Source organism: Lagenorhynchus albirostris, chromosome 5 (genome assembly GCF_949774975.1).
Source record: "Lagenorhynchus albirostris chromosome 5, mLagAlb1.1, whole genome shotgun sequence".
NCBI classification, from domain to species: domain Eukaryota; kingdom Metazoa; phylum Chordata; class Mammalia; order Artiodactyla; family Delphinidae; genus Lagenorhynchus; species Lagenorhynchus albirostris.
In genome coordinates, this window is record NC_083099.1 from 145,003,273 (window position 1) to 145,019,247 (window position 15,975).

General features: G+C 44.7%; 1 long non-coding RNA gene across 1 annotated transcript; it reads left to right on the forward strand.

Moving 5' to 3' along the window:
• The first annotated feature begins 390 nt into the window (after nucleotides 1-390).
• LOC132520750 (uncharacterized) lies at nucleotides 391-2,664 on the forward strand. The gene is made up of 3 exons (XR_009540611.1): nucleotides 391-488; nucleotides 1,710-2,168; nucleotides 2,283-2,664. It is a non-coding gene; the product is annotated as an uncharacterized LOC132520750 (long non-coding RNA).
• Nucleotides 2,665-15,975: the final 13,311 nt, after the last annotated feature.

The following is a 15,975-nucleotide window of genomic DNA, read 5'->3' on the forward strand; positions in this document are numbered from 1 at the left end:
GGGGAGGGCAGCTGGAAGAGCCAGTTGGATCCAACAACATAAATCCCCAAAGGGCCACAGCATCCCGGCATCAACCCAGCTCTGGCCTTCTGGAGGGGCTGGCAGCTTTGGGCCTGGATTCAGAGCAGTAAGAGGGCCTCCCCCAGGAAGTCGGGGCGGGGGGGGGGGGCTGGGGGGAGGGGCTGCAGCTGAAGAAGGAGGACAGGAGTCCGACGCCCTTTGGCATTGGGGTCAGGAGAGGCGGGTGGGGCCTCCGCGCAGGCCTAGTCATGGGGGACCTGGCTAGCGTCCTTGGGTGGGGCCCCCTGCGGGGCGACGGCACCCCACCCCAACCCCTCATGCAACGGGGCTGTGAGAGCCGAGCGCCGGGCCGCGGGGACTCGGGGGGGAGCGGCACCCATGTAGAGGAGGGGTCAGGAGTCTCCCTAGGGGCTCAGCCCCTGCCTGATGTCACACTCAGCTCCATGGGAACCCAACAGCTGCTGGCGGTAAGTGTCCACTGCCCCGCTGTCACCAGAAGGAGCCTGGCCTGAGGGGTGACCCCTCAGCGGTGTGACCTTGAGCCAGTCACCTTCACCTCAGTGCCCGCAGCCGCAAATTGGGCTCGTAACAGGGACGCACCCACCCGAGGCCTCACCCCCTCACATCACACGCTTCTCCGTTTGGGACCAAGGCAGCTCGAGCCCCCGGACGTGGCCGCGGAGGGGAGGCTGAGGGCTTGCAGGAAAGGGCAGCTTTAGGGGAGTAAACCTGGTCAGGGAGGGGGCGCCGGGACTCCAGGAGCCTCTGCAGGACCCCCACAGCCCCCACCAGGCTCAGGCTCCCTCCTGGGGACCCCGGGTCTGAGCCCAGGTCGGGGGGCCAAGGCATGGGTCTGGGGGCTCCCCCCACTCGCAGGCCTCCCCACCCCGCCTGGAGGTGGTCACCCCAGGGACCTCTTCCTGAAGGACAGTGAGAAATCAGAAACTTCCCCTTTAAGAGGACCGCGCCTTTAATCCGTGAATCACCTCTCTAACTGGAGTCCCTGGCTGGGACCCGGTGCCCCGGCCAGATAAGGACAAGCATCCGCCTTCATTCTTTGCAAACTGCTGTGAGGGAAACCTCCAGCCCACGCGCCCACGTCCCTTCCAAGTTTGTGAAGGAAACGTTCCAGACCGTCACGTGAAGTCCCGCTAACGAGTGCAAAGCCAGTTACCAGCTCCTGTCGGTGGGTCAGGATCCCACTCCTGTCGGTGGGTCAGGATCCCGCCTTGCCTGGGCCCTGTGGCTCCCTTCTGCGCACAGTTGGAGCTACCGGGCACTGGGGTGGCCGGGGGTGCAGAACACCCTCAGGGGGCCGGCCGCCCCCTCTTTGTCCTGACCCGCACTGCCAGGGGCGGCACCCGGCGTCTCTCCTGGCTGCCCCTCCCAGGAAGCCTGGTCCTTGCAGTGGGATCCCAGGGGCGCTCGGAGGCCCCCTGCCAGCCCCACCTGGAAGCTGCCCGGGATCCGTCGCAGGCAGGCACGGGGCAGACAGCGCACATGCAGCCCATCTCCGGGATCCCTTTATTCCGACCCAGCCCCGCAATCCCTCCGAGTGTTTGTGACATCGCCCTCAGGGCTGCGGCCTCCACGGGTCCTGCCTGGACGGCAGAAGGGCTTCGGCCTCACCTGCCTCGGTTTGTGTTTTGTGACTGTTTTCTTGTCGTCCTTTTGCTTTCAAACTCCAGACATGCTGTCCTGGTGTGCGTTCTGAACACGGCCTTCAGGGGCACTTAACCCTGTCTGATGGTCTTTGTTGTTCATGGAAGAGTCGATCACCTTCACATTGATTGCTACAACCAGTATTTGGTCTCCATGATGCGTTTTTGATGCTAAGAATGTGCAAGAAGGAACACTTTTCCATCCATGATTTTTGAGGGCCGGCGGGAGGCTGCAGGTCCGAGGGCTGTTGGCCACGCAGCTCACTGATCGAGACCCGCGGGCCAGACCTGCCCTGGGCGCCTCCACTCGCCATCCCGACTGCTGGCCCAGCAGCTGCGGTCTAAAGGAAGTAATGCCCTCCCGGGGCAGGATTTTAAGTTCAGCTGCTCCTCTGTCTTTCGGCTGCGGGGATGACGACACTTATGGTCCCCGGAGACTGAGACGCCCTCCTCCAGTGAAGCCTGGATGGCCGCTTGGGGAGCAAGGTGAACCAGGACGAGCTGCCGCCCGCGCTCAGGAGGGGCCGTGCCGCGAGGGGCGGTGGGAGGTGGCGTTAGAGCCCCTGCGGGACCCTGGAATCCCTCACTCTTCCCTCACAGCCCGCCACACCACCCTGTGCCAACCAAAGACTCGGGGAGAATGTTCTTCTGTCCACAGGAGAAAGGACGGCAAGCCAAGGCCCATCCACGCCACGCACTCCACGCGTGACACCACAGAGCATGTGTGAGCTTCACACACATGGTGCCGAGTGAAAGACGCCAGACTCACACGTGCTGCGTTGTTCCGTCCGCGGAAGCTCGAGGGTGGGAAAGCTGATTGGAGGCGATGCGTCGGTGGCGGGAAGGGCACAGGGAACTTTCCGGATGATGGAAGTGTCGTCTGTCTTGATGGTGTGTGGGTCACGTGGGTGTGTGTTTGTCACAATTCTTAGAATTGTACACATTCAGACGCTTTAGATTAAAAGAGAGAAGCTGGGATTTATGCCAGCGGCTGCCCGTCTGCACCGCCCCTGGCAGCGCTGGACGCCCCTCCCCCTCCCTGTGGCTGTGTGTCTGCTCCCCAGCACACATCCACCCCCTGGGGCGGGGAGCTGGGAGCCTCCCCCCCTTTGCAGCCTCATGGTCCTGCTCACAGGCAGAACGGGGCATTTCTTTAATTCATACTGACCCCTCCCCTGAGTGTGAGTCGGCTGGGACACCACTCCTGGGACTCTGCAGGTCCCAGGTCCCAAGGCAGTTGACTTCAGGTTAATCAAATGGAAGATTCTCCTGGGTGGGTCAGACCTAAAAGACATCAGAGAGATTTCACCTGCTGGCCTTCTAGGAACTGCCCATGGAGGGTGGCCAGGCACAAGAGGGGACCCCAGCCCCACAACAGCCAGGATCTGAACCCCACCAAGAAGCAGTGAGTCTGGAAGAGGGCCCCCAGCGTCGGACTGCACAGGCCAACAGGCTGTTTCCGGCCTGCGAGACCCGAGGGAGACCAGCTGGGCTGTGCCCAGACCACTAACCATGGGGCCCATGAGATGGTCCATTTGTGTTCTTTTAAAACTACCGAGCTGGTGGTGCTTTGTTACGCGGCTGCGTGAGTTAGGAGGCCGTACACCCTGTCTCCAGCTCTCACCCCCGGTCCTTCTCAACTCTTGTCATTATTTAAGAGACACCCCCTCTCCCCACTCCTCCCTCCTGGAATCAGGCCCATTGGTAACAGTGGTGCAGGAAGAGGGAACACCTCCTTCCCCCCATCTTCCTTCTGAAGGTCTCCTGTCAGGGCTCCCGAGACCACCTGCCCCCCTGGGTGCAGCGTGGCTACCAGTGTTTGCCAAGGGGCAGCCGGCACCAGCACATCTGTGCCATCGTCTGTGCCCTCCTGCCGGTTTCCACCTCCCTCTACAGTTTGGATCCTGTCCAGCTGGGGGGTCATCCTGGGTCATCTGGGTGGGCCTGGTGTCATCACAAGGGTCGCAGAGTTTGCGGTGATGTGTTGCAGCGCCCGCGGGACACACACTTTCTCCCTGGAGCTCAGCCTCTCTTTTAGCCTCGACCTCACGGCCCCGTCAAGTGCACTGAACTTTCTTCTCCAGTTGAGCCCGAGAGGATCTCCTGGGCGGCCCAAAATGGCACCAGGGTCAACGAATGAGAAATTGATATGTTTGTAAAAATAAAGTTCATAACTTGATTTTACTCTTCAAATCCTGACCGTGGGTAACATCACTTTGGCTTCTAACTTCTTTGGATTCTTCAGAAAACAGCTCTGCCAAAGAGCTCGAGGGCCTCAACCCCAGGGACGGACTGAGAGGGAGCTCCAAGCCCCCGCGCGCCCCCAGAGAGATCCCACTTCCCGGGTGAATCACCGACCCATCTGCGTAGTTTACTTTTCCCTCGGAGAGGAGGAGCTGCCAGTTACATGCTGAACCGCCAGGGATCTTACGATCTGCGTCTGAGAAAGCCTGGAACAGGAGTGACAGAGTGGACAGCCTGAAGGGGCGGGCCACCTCTGCCCGGCCAGGCTCCGGGCTGACACCGTAGGCTTGCAGGCTGCCCCCAGCTGTAACCCCACCCCCCTTCCCGGGACCCCACCGGTGGGCCTCTCTGGCCCAGAGGAGCAGCTGGGCGGTCTCCGAGGCGTCCGTCCTGGTTTCCAGAGAAGCTGTTGGCCGAACACGAGACCATCTGGTTTAATGCAGGAGATGAGCTCAAACTTGGCCAGCAACGAAGAATGGATCTCGTGAGAACAGGCCCTCAATAGTTTTCTAGTTATCTGAGGAAATGTTTCTCGGGATAAGCAAGATGCTAAAAACAAAGGGTCAAGAGACTCAACCACCCGAGACCCAGGCCCTTGCTCCCAGCACTCACGTCTCACTTCTCAAGGACCAGCTTAAAGGCCAGCATCACGCCGCCCACCCCCGTGCCTGTGTCTTGTCTAAAGCAGATCCTCCTTGTCCTTTTTTAAACTGATGACAAGTTGAAATGACAGTGGACCGATCCCAGTTCAGGCAAGCAGAAATGGAGTCAGGTGGCCACGGAGGATCTGGTCTCAGACACGTCCCTGCCCCACCGGGAACTTGAACTTTCTCTGAGCTGCACCAGACCCAAGGCACCCCAGCCGTACTCAGAGCTGCCGCTACCAGCTGCAACCTTGAGGCCTCAAGGTCTCCCCTTGTGGCTACGCGACCATTCAGACCCCAACCCATCCTCACGTAACAAGCACCCTCCTGTCTTGCCAGCTCCAATTATAATTCTTTATTTAAAAAACTTGTGTAATTGTGACCTTGCGGTTTTCGTCTTTACAGACCTCCTCCGCCATTTTGTCTGTAATTCAGTGCAGCACAGTTCAACTGCTTCTTGAACCTGTGTCCCAGGCTGCAGTCCTCACAAACCCCAAATAACTTTCTTTTTATTTCCATCAGGTCTCCCTTTCTGAAATTGTGTTTAACGAAATCATTGTGTTTTTCACGGATGAAACATTTCAAACGTAGAAGATCAGCGAGGACAGTGCAATGGCGAGGACTGAGCCACCCTGTACCCACTTTCTATGTTAACCTGTTACCATCTGCCAGGCTTGTTTTAATAAGCTTACGGTTGAAATATTTGAGAGTAAATTACAGACTTGATGACGTTTCACGCATAAGTACTTCAATCTTCACCTCTAAAAAAATAAGAATTGCTTTCTGCATGACATAATACCATTACTGAATCCTGTTCAAAATAGAACACCAAGCTAAAAATAGCTTCTAAACATCACCATATGCCCAGGCCATATTTACATCTCCACAGTTTTCTGAAATTGTCTTTGACAAGCTGTTTGCCCCCTAAGCTCTGAACAAAGTTTAAGGCTTCTTTCCCGTCCTTTCTGTCCTGTGTCACACCGAGAATGGGTGCTAAAGCTACAGTGTTCTAAAATTACTTGAAATGATTTTTTTCCTTCATGAGATTATATTATTAATAAGATATGCACTTAGGTTTACTTTTTCTCAGCCTGTTCTCAGGATCAGGAAATTTTCCTTTGTAATTTAATTGTTCGATATACGAAATATTGACCTGGTTCAAAGGTCAAAAGTCAAAGCGTTCCCTGGAGAGGTCGTGCTCCCAGCCTGTGCCTCCGCCCCACTCCCCGTGGGCTCCCATTGTCATCAGTTTTTAGTTAGTTCTTTCAGTGTTTCGTCTTGTGACACCATTTCCATACAAAAGAGAGTGCACTGAATTCACAGATCTCCGCTCTGGTTTTCACTTAACAACACAGCCTGGAGATTATTTCCTGTCGTTCTCCATCCCCTGCAGCAACTGGGTTTTCCATCTTGTAGATCTGCCACAGCTCCAAGCAGCATCTCACACCTAGACATCCGAAAGCTTTCCAATCCCACAGCTGCCAAGAAAACCCCCCACGTTTGTCATCTCCTGCTCTTGCATGTGTGCGCATCCCTAGGACAGATCAAGGGAAGCACACCGGTCACTTCGTTAGATCTGGCCAATTGCCTCCATAAACTGTGTTGTGTTGCATGTTCACGGCCCCTCGCCCCACAGCCTCGCCAGTAAAATTAGCCGTCACACCTCTGGGGTTTTGTCAACCTGATGGCTGAGAACCGGTACTTCAGAAAACAGATTTGCATTTCTCTCACTACAAATGATGCTGAGCATTTATTTATGTGTTGAGGGCCTTTGACACCCATTTATTTTCTGAGAAAAAGAGTATTCCTGGCTCTTGCCCCCTAGTCCATGGCTCTTGGTTTTTTCCTTCCCCATTTCTGGAAACTCTCTTCGTATTAAGTAGATTAGCCCTTAGAGACAACCGGCAAGTGCTGTTCTCAACTTGTCATTGGTCTTTTACCTTTGTTTTTTTGTTGTTTTGTGTTTTGTGTGTGTGTGTGTGTGTATGTGTGTGTGTGTTCAGGAATGTTTTGTATGTAAAATAATTGAATTTATTGATCATTTCCTCTGTTGATACTGAATTTAGAACAATATTTAGAAAGGATTTTTCCATACCCAAGTTATAAAGCAATTCACGTGTTTTCTTCTAGAGCCTCTATGGTTTCATGTTTTATGTTTGTATCTCTGATCCACTTGGAGTTTATTCTATAGTGTATAGGGCGACAAGGATCCAAACGGCTATCCACGTTACCCAATACCTTTTATTACCTTTTCCCCAACCTGAGCTGCTGCCTTTATCATACTTAAACTCCATGTGTGTATCTGGGTCTGCTTTTGGATCTTCTAGTGTGCCCCACTGATCCGTCCATTTAGGTACCAGTACCACACTTTTAATTATGGACACTTTACAGTATTTTAAACATCTGTAGGGAAAGCCCCATTCCCCCCTCCATTGCTAATCGTTTCCAGCATTTTCCTGACTCCTTTTGTTTATTTTTTCATAGGAGCTTTAGAGTCAATTTTTCTAGGCCTGGAGGAGAGGAAGAACCCTTTGGTATTTTTAGTTATAAATTAACTTAAGACAACTTGACTTCTTCATGATAACGAGTGTTCTGGCCCAGAGACATGCCCTGTATTTCCCTCTTAGTCCACTCCAGTGCGTTTCAAAGAAAAGCTGACTTCATGGGAGTTTTGCATATTTATTGTGAATTCCTGACTATTCTATCTGCTTTTACTATTGTTTGGTCATTGTTTCTATGAGGACAACTGATTTCTCTATGTTAATGGTATACCCTGTTACGTTAGTGAATTCTTTTATTGTTTTAGTAGTTTCTCAGCCTTGATTTTACGAGAACTACAATCTGCACTGGAGAATGGAGGTCATTTTAATTCTTCCTTTCCAATTCCTACGTGCGTGTGTGTGCTTATGTGTGTGTGTGTGTGCAACTGCATTTGATGATGCTTCCAATAGGATTAAGTAGTAGGGGTGTGGTAGTGGTTGGTCACGTTCCTGACTTTGGTGGGAATGCCTCAGCGCACCCCATTAAGATACTGTCTTTTTTCTATTTGACCATAAAAGATTATGAAATAAATCTTCTTTTGCGTATATGAAGATGGTCATGTAATCTTCTATCAATACTTAGCTCCCTTTGAAACCTGGTGGTTCAGGGATGGACGGTGGGGAGGAGCAGTTAGTTAATAAAAGATAATTATTCTATGTGAATTTGTCTGCATAGACATGCTGTAATTACTTAGTGCTGGTAAGTCATAGAAAATTATCTTTTCATCCAGGTTTTCAAGTGCTTTTGCCTAGAGTTATAAGTAATCTCTTAAGATTTAATTTTCTCCATCTTGATGGTCATTCTTCCTCTTTTTAGAGTTTTTGTTACGTGTATTTATGGCTTTACTTTTTTCTCTGGATTAGGTTAGCTAGTGATTTATCTATTTTGTTGGTAATTTTCAGAGAACTGGGGTTTTATTTGTTAATTCTACTGTTTTTCTGTTTTCCAACTCAATTTCTGACTTTGCCTTATTAATGCCTACTTTCAGTTTACTCAGTAGTTCTTAATTTAAATTTTTGAGTTGAACACAATTCATTTATTTTTCTTTCTTTTGTTTTTCTTATTATAAATATAAAGCTATAAGTTTGTCTCTGAGCACTGCCTGAGCTACACACCCTAGATTCTGATATGTTTCCATTATCACCATTTCCTAGCATTTCTGAAATTGGTTTGCATTTACCCTTTGACTCTTGACACAATAGTTTTTGTTTGTTTGTTTATTTGTTTTGCGGTACGCACGGGCCTTTCACTGTTGTGGCCTCTGGCGTTGCAGAGCAACAGGCTCCGGACGCGCAGGCTCAGCGTCCACGGCCCACAGGCCTAGCCGCTCTGCGGCATGTGGGATCTTCCCGGACCGGGGCACGAACCCGTATCCCCTGCATCGGCAGGCGGACCCTCAACCACTGCGCCACCAGGGAAGCCCGACACAGGAGGTTTAAACAAAGTTTTAAAATGTACAGGAAGATGAACATTTAATATTTCTGTTTTGATTTCTAGGTTTATCATGTTGTTTACACTACTTCTATCTGGAATTTAGATTTTTATTGTTGCCTAATTTATGGTCCATTTCCATGACTATCCTATGTGCCCTGGAAAAGACAATGTAGTTTCTTCCTGAGAGCACAGATTTCAACAGTTTCCGTAAAGCTCGCCATGCCGTGCAGTCAGTACTTCTACATGCTTCCTCACTTCCGTCCCCTTGATCTGTCTTGGACTACAGAGGAGTATTACATCTCCCTCTAGCAGGATTTCTTTCTGTCTCTCCTATTATCTCCTGCAGTTTCTGCCTTGTGACAATTGTTGCTGTCACTTGCAGCATAAATAGCATGGCTGTAAGGCAGTCATCTTGAAGGGGGGCCACACTCTGCTGTGCTCTTGTTCTCATTTACTGCTCCCTGGCCCCAGCTCTATCCTGTACAAATCGAAATCATGACCCCTGTATTCTTTTACTTAAGTCACCTTTATTGAAACATATTTACACACAGTGAAATGAGCCCATCTTAAGTGTGAGGTTAGATAAGTTTTAACAAGTGAGTGCTCCTGCATGGCACCCCCCACGATCAAGAACATTTGAATCACCCCCAATCCCAGGCAGCCGGCGACACCCCAGGCAGCCACTGATTTTTTTCTGACACTGTAAATTAGACTTGTCTCTTTACAGACATATATTGTGGAGTAATACAGTACGGTCTCTTTGGTGTCTGGCTTCTTTCACTCCACGTCAGAGTGTTTTTGAGGTCCACCCATGTTGTCACATGTGTCAGGAGTCTGTTCCTTTCCACTGCTGAGCGCAGTCAGTTTCCACTCTATGGTGTTCTGATTACCCTTGACACACTGATGGTAATTGTTTCCAGGTTTGGACTCATGAATGAAACTGCTATAAACTTTTCTGTTCAAGTCTTGGTTCAGACCAGTATTTTCATTTTTCTTGGATAAATACCTAAGAGAAGACTTTCTGGATTGTATGGGAAGTATCTGTTTAACCTTTTAATCAACCGTTCGCCAAAGTGTTTGTACCATTTCACATTTCCATCAGAAATGTATGTGTCACAGCTGCTGCATCTTTGTCAACACTTAATATTGCCAGCCTTATTAACTTTAGCCATTTCTGTGGGAGTGCAGTGGTATCTCACTGTGATCTTCATTTCCTTTTGCCTGATGACTAATGAAGCTGAATACTTTTCATGTACTTACCAACTAGTCACTGCATTGTGAAGTGCCTGTGGTGATCTTTTGCCCAATTTTGTTGGGTTGTACAGGTTTGTAGTTCTGTTTATGTAGTTGTGCATGAGTTCTTTTAATAGTCTGAATACAAGTCCTTTGTTAGACATACTTTGCAAATATTTTCTTCCACTCCATGACTTGTCTCATCATCATTTTCTCAATACTGTCTTTTTATAAGCAGAAAATTTCAATTTTTATAACATCTAATACCCAATTTTATCTTATAGCTATTGCTTTCTGTGTCCTAAAAAAATCTTTGCCTAACCCCAAGTCATGAGGATAATCTCTTTTGTCATTTACAGGTTCAGCATTTACACTTAGGCCTCTGATCCACCTCAAGTTACTCTTTGTGTGTTGGATGTGTGTGTGTCTGTGTAGAGGGTCTGTGAAAGGAGAGCCACCGATGCGGCAGGGTGTCGATCCACAAATCTGCATATCAACTCCAAATCACTTGCTGACCACTGGACTGCATGTGTTCAGGGGAGAGTGCAAAAGACCCAAAGAAAGCAGAAGTAAAGAGGGAAAGAACGCAAAGATTTAAGCTGGTGGGGAATGAAAACTCTTTTCAACTCATGGTGCAGGAAAAACCAAACATCCATATATTAAAAAACAAAACAAAACCCTAAAACGTATACACATCATGGACTTTCTGTGATGATACAGCAAAAAGGACCCAACATCACTTCTGTGATACTTCTGCCCAAAATATAATGATATAAATACATAACCGGAAGCTAATCAAAGGGAAACATCTAACTACCTCAAGTTGAGGGATGTTCTACAGAATAACTGGCCTATATTATTCAAAGATGTCGCAGTCATAAAACACTGGGGAGGGCTAAGGGACTGCTTCATATTAAAACAGACTAAAGATATGACAGCTAAACGCAACATGTGATCTGGGATTGGATCGTGTGCCAGGAAAAAAAAAAACTATAAAAGATATTATTGGGATAATCATCAAAATTTGCATATGGTCTGTGGATTAGATGATGGCATTGTAATCAATATTAAATGTCCTAATTGTGATCATTGCACTCTGGGTATGTAAGAGGTTGTTTTGATCTTAGGAAACACACACTGAAGTATTTAAGGATAAAAATAATACCATCTATACTCAGTAATGAAGTTAACTTTTGTTTAGAAGTTGTAATAAGCAACTTTTGCAAATGTACTAATGGCCACACAATTCAAATGTTTTCAACAAAGTTTCCATCTGGAACAAATTTACTAATACCACTTAATCATGCAAGGAAAAGAGGGCATGTAAAGGAAAACCCCAACAAACAAGTAACTAACATATTTCAGTGTGTATTTCTGTAGCAGTTCAATTTCTATTGTTTTCTGAATACCCAGAGTAACCCAAAATGTGCCAAATGAAAGAGGTGAACACACAGAGCCAGCCTCACACAAGCTAAGGACTACATTTCTCTTGGGGGAAAAAAAAGGTAGATGTTGCTAAACTGTCCCCCAAAATGTTTGCAAAAATGGAGTCCTACTGACAGTACACAGCCATGACCATTTCTCCACACATTCATCAGCTATGAACATTTGTGTATAAGTCTTTGTGTGGACATACACTTTCATTACTTTTGGGTAAATTCCTAGGAGTAGAATGACTGGTTCATATAATAGACATGGTTATCTTTTTAAGAAACAGACACACTGTTTCCAAAGTGGTTGTAACATTTACACTCCCACCAGCAGTGTATGAGTTCCAGTTGCTTCACATCCTCATCAACATTTGTCATGATCAGTCTTTTAAATCAGTCTTTCTAATGTGTAGCGGCATCTCATTCTGGTATTTCCCTAACGACCAATGATGCTGAGGATCTTTCATACGCTTATTTGTTATACACGTATCTTCTTTGGTGAAGTGTCTCTTCAGATCATTTGCCTATTTTTTTAAACTGAGTTGTTAGTTTTATTATTATTGAGTTTTGAGGGCTCTTTATATAAGCTGGATAAAAAAAACCTTTATCCGATATATGATTTGCAATTATTTTGTCCCAGTTTGTATGCGGCTTGTCTTTTCATTCCCATAGCAATGTCTTTCAAAGAGCCGACATTTTAATTTTGATGAAGTCCATTTAATCTTTTAAAAAGTGGATCATGATTTTGGTATCATACGTAAAAACTCTGCTCAACCCAATATTTTAAAAATAAGTTTTATACTTTTATGTTTTAAATAATCTGTTTTGAGTTAATATTTGTATATGGTGCAAGATATGGATCAAGGCTCATTTTATTTTGCATGTGGATATCCAATTGTTCCAGTACCATTTGTTGAAAAGACTATCCTTTCTTCACTGAATTACATTTGCTCTTTGTAAAAGTTAGTCGTGAATATTTGTATAGGTCTATTTCTGGACTCTATCTGTTCCATGATCTATTTCACACCAGTACTACACAGTCCCAATTACTATGGCTTTGTAAGTCTTGAAATCAGAGTTAGTCCTCCAGTATTCTTTTTCAAAGCCGTTTTGGTTATTCTAGATCCTTTACATTCTCACCTGAATTTTAAAATCAGCTTGTCAGTATCTACAAAATAGCTGTTGAAATTTCGTTTGAATCAATAGATTAATTTGGGGATAATTAACATCTTAATAATACCATGAATATAGTATATCTCTCCATCCATTGATTTTTTTTTTAAATCAAGAAAAGATGTTGAATTTTATCAAATGTTTTTTTCTACATCTTTTGAGATGATCATTTCTTTCTTTTTTAGTTTGTTTCTGTGATGAATTACATTAATTGATTTTCAAAATCAACCAACCTCATAATGCTTCATGTATTTAAATTTTTAAAAATATTTTAATTTGAGATAATTGTAGATTCACATGCAGTTGTAAGAAACAATACAAAAAGATACTGTGTACCGTTTACCCAGTTTTCCCCAATGGTTACATCTTGCAAACTATAGTACAATGACGCAAGCAGGATATTGACATTGACAGAGTCATAATACAAAACAGTTCCATAGACACAAGAATTTCCCCTATGTCCCTTTTATAATCATAGCCACCTCCCTCCAACCTCCAGCCCATCCTTAACTACTGGCAATCGCTAATATGGTCTTCCTTTCTTTAATTTTGTAATTGCAAAAATGTTATACAAGTGGAATCATAGAGTATGTGATCTTTTGGGTTTTTGTTTGGTTTGGTTTTGGTTTCGGGGAATTTTGTTTTTTTAAATTAATGGGTTTTTTTTTTTCCCTTTCAGTTTTACTGAGACATGATTGACATACAGCATTGTATAAGTTTAGGGTGTACAGCTTAATGATTTGACTTACATACATCATGAAATGATTATCACAAGTCTAGTGAACATCCATCTCATATAGATACCAAATTAAAGAAACAGAATAAAATTTTATGTGCGTATGAGAACTCTTAGGAGTTACTCTCTGAACAACTTTCAAATATAACCTGCAGCAGTATTAATTATATTACATTGTATTTACATTACATCCCTAGTATTTGCTTATCTTATAACTGGAAGTTTGAACCTTTTGACTGCCTTTATCCGATTTCCCCTCCTTCAACCCCCCACCTCTGGTAACCACATATCTGATCCTTTTTCTTTCAGTTTGTTTGTATGTTTGTTTGTTTTTGAAGTATAATTGACCTACAACACTATGTTAGTTCCTGTTACAAAACATAGTATTTTTTTCCTACACATTTCAAAATGATCGCCATAAGTCTAGTTATGTCGCAACACAAAGATCGTACCTAGTAATTGACTATAATCCCCACACTGTACATTTCATATCTGCAACTCATCTATTTTGCAACTGAAGTTTGTACCTCTTCATCTCCCTCACTCTTTCTTCCCTCCCTCACCCTCCTCTCCTCTGGCAACCACCTCTTTGTTCTATGTGCCTATAACTCTGTTTCCATTTATGTTTTTTCATTTGTTTTGTTTTTTAGATTCTACATATAAGTGAAGTCATACAGTATTTGTGTTTCTCTGTCTGACATATTACTTAGAATAATACCCTCTAGGTCCATCCATGTTGCTGCAAGTGGAAAGATTTCCCTCTTTTTATGGCTGAGTAATATTCCATTATATATACCACATCTTCTTTATCCATTCATCTACTGGTGGGCACTTGAGTTGCTTCCATATCTTGGCTATTGTGAATAATGCTGCAGTGAACATAGGGGTACATGTGTCTTTTCTAATTAGTGCTTTTGTTTTCTTTTGATAAATTGCTGGATCTTATGGTAGTTCTATTTGTAATTTTCTGAGGACCCTCCATACTGTTTTCCATAGTGGCTGCACCTATTTACATTCCCACCAACAGTGTAGGAGAGTTCCCTTTTCTCAACACCCTCACCAACACTTCTTATTTGTTGTCTTTTTGATAATAGCCATTCTGAGAGGTGTGAGGTGATATCTCATTGTGATTTTCATTTGCATTCCCCTGATGATGATTAGTGATGTTGAGCACCTTTTCATGTGCCTGTTGACCATCTGAATATCTTCTTTGGAAAAAAACTTTTATTCCAATCCTCTGCCTAGTTTTTTATTAGGTTGTTTGTGTTAGTTTGTTAGATGTTGTGTTGTATGAGTTCTTTGTATATTTTGGATATTAACCCCTTATCAGATATATCATTTGCAAATGTCTTCTCCCAATTATTAAGTGGCTTTTTCATTTTGTTGATAGCTTCCTTCACCGTGCAAAAGCTTTTTAGCTTGATGTAGTCCCATTTGTTTCTTTTTGCTTTTGGTTCCCTTGCTTGAGGAGACATAGCCAAATACACACACACACACACACACACACACACACACACATATATTACTGATACTGATAGCAAAGGGACTACTGCTTACGTTTTCTTCTAGAAGTTTTATGGTTTTGGGTCTTACATTTAAGGCTCTAATCTATTTTGAATTTGTTTTTGTGCATGGTGTGAGAGAGTAGTCCAGTTTGATTCTTTTGCACGTAGTTGCCCAGTTTTCCCAACACCATTTATTGAAGAGGCTGTCTTTTCCCCATTATACACTGTTGCCTCCTTTGTTATAGATTAATTGTTCATATAAGCATGGGTACGTTTCTGGGCTCTCTATTCTTTTGCATTGATCTCTGTGCCTTTTTTTGTGCCTGTACCATAATGTTGATGACTGTAGCTTTGTAATACGGTTTGAAACCTGGGAGCGAGATACCTCCAGCTTTGCTCTTCTTTCTCAAGGTGTTTTTGGCTATTCAAGGTCTTTTTTGTTTCCACACAAATTTTAGAATTATTTGTTCTAGCTCTGTGAAAAAATGCCATTGGTATTTTGATAGGGATTGCATGGAATCTGTAGATTGCCTTGAGTAATTCTTCTACTCCATGAACACAGTATATCTTTCCATCTGTTTGTATCGTCTTCGATTTCTTTCATTAGTGTCTTATAGTTTTCTGAATACAGGTGTTTTACCTCCTTAGATTTATTCCTAGGTATTTTATTCTTTTTGATGAGACTGTAAATGGGATTGTTTTCTTGTCTTTCTGATAGTCCATTATTAGCGTATGGAAATGCAACAGACCTCTGTATATTAATTTTGTATCCTGCAAATTTATCAAATTCGTTGATGAGCTCTAGTAGCTTTTGGTGGTGTCTTGAGGATTTTTGTATGTGTAGTTATCATGTCATCTGCAAACAGTGACGGAGTTAATTTTCCCTTTCCAGTTTGGATTCCTTTCTCTCTTTTTCTTATCTGATTGTGGTGGCTAGGACTTCCAGCATGTGATCTTTTGAGACTGGTGTTTTTTCACTCAGCATAATTCTCTAGAGATTCATCTAGGTGTTGTATATATCAGTGGTTCCTTTTATTTTTGAATTTTTGAATTTTATTTTTTTATACAGCAGGTTATTAGTTATCCATTTTATACATATTAGTGTATATATGTCAATCCCAATCTCCCAATTCATCACACACCACCACCACCACCACCCCGCCACTTTCCCCCTCTTGCTGTCCATACGTTTGTTCTCTACATCTGTGTCTCTATTTCTGCCCTGCAAACTGGTTCATCTGTACCATTTTTCTAGGTTCCACATATATGTGTTAATATACGTATTCCTTTTAACTACTGAGTAGTATCTCATGGTATACATGTACCACAGTTTGTTTAACCATTCACCCACTG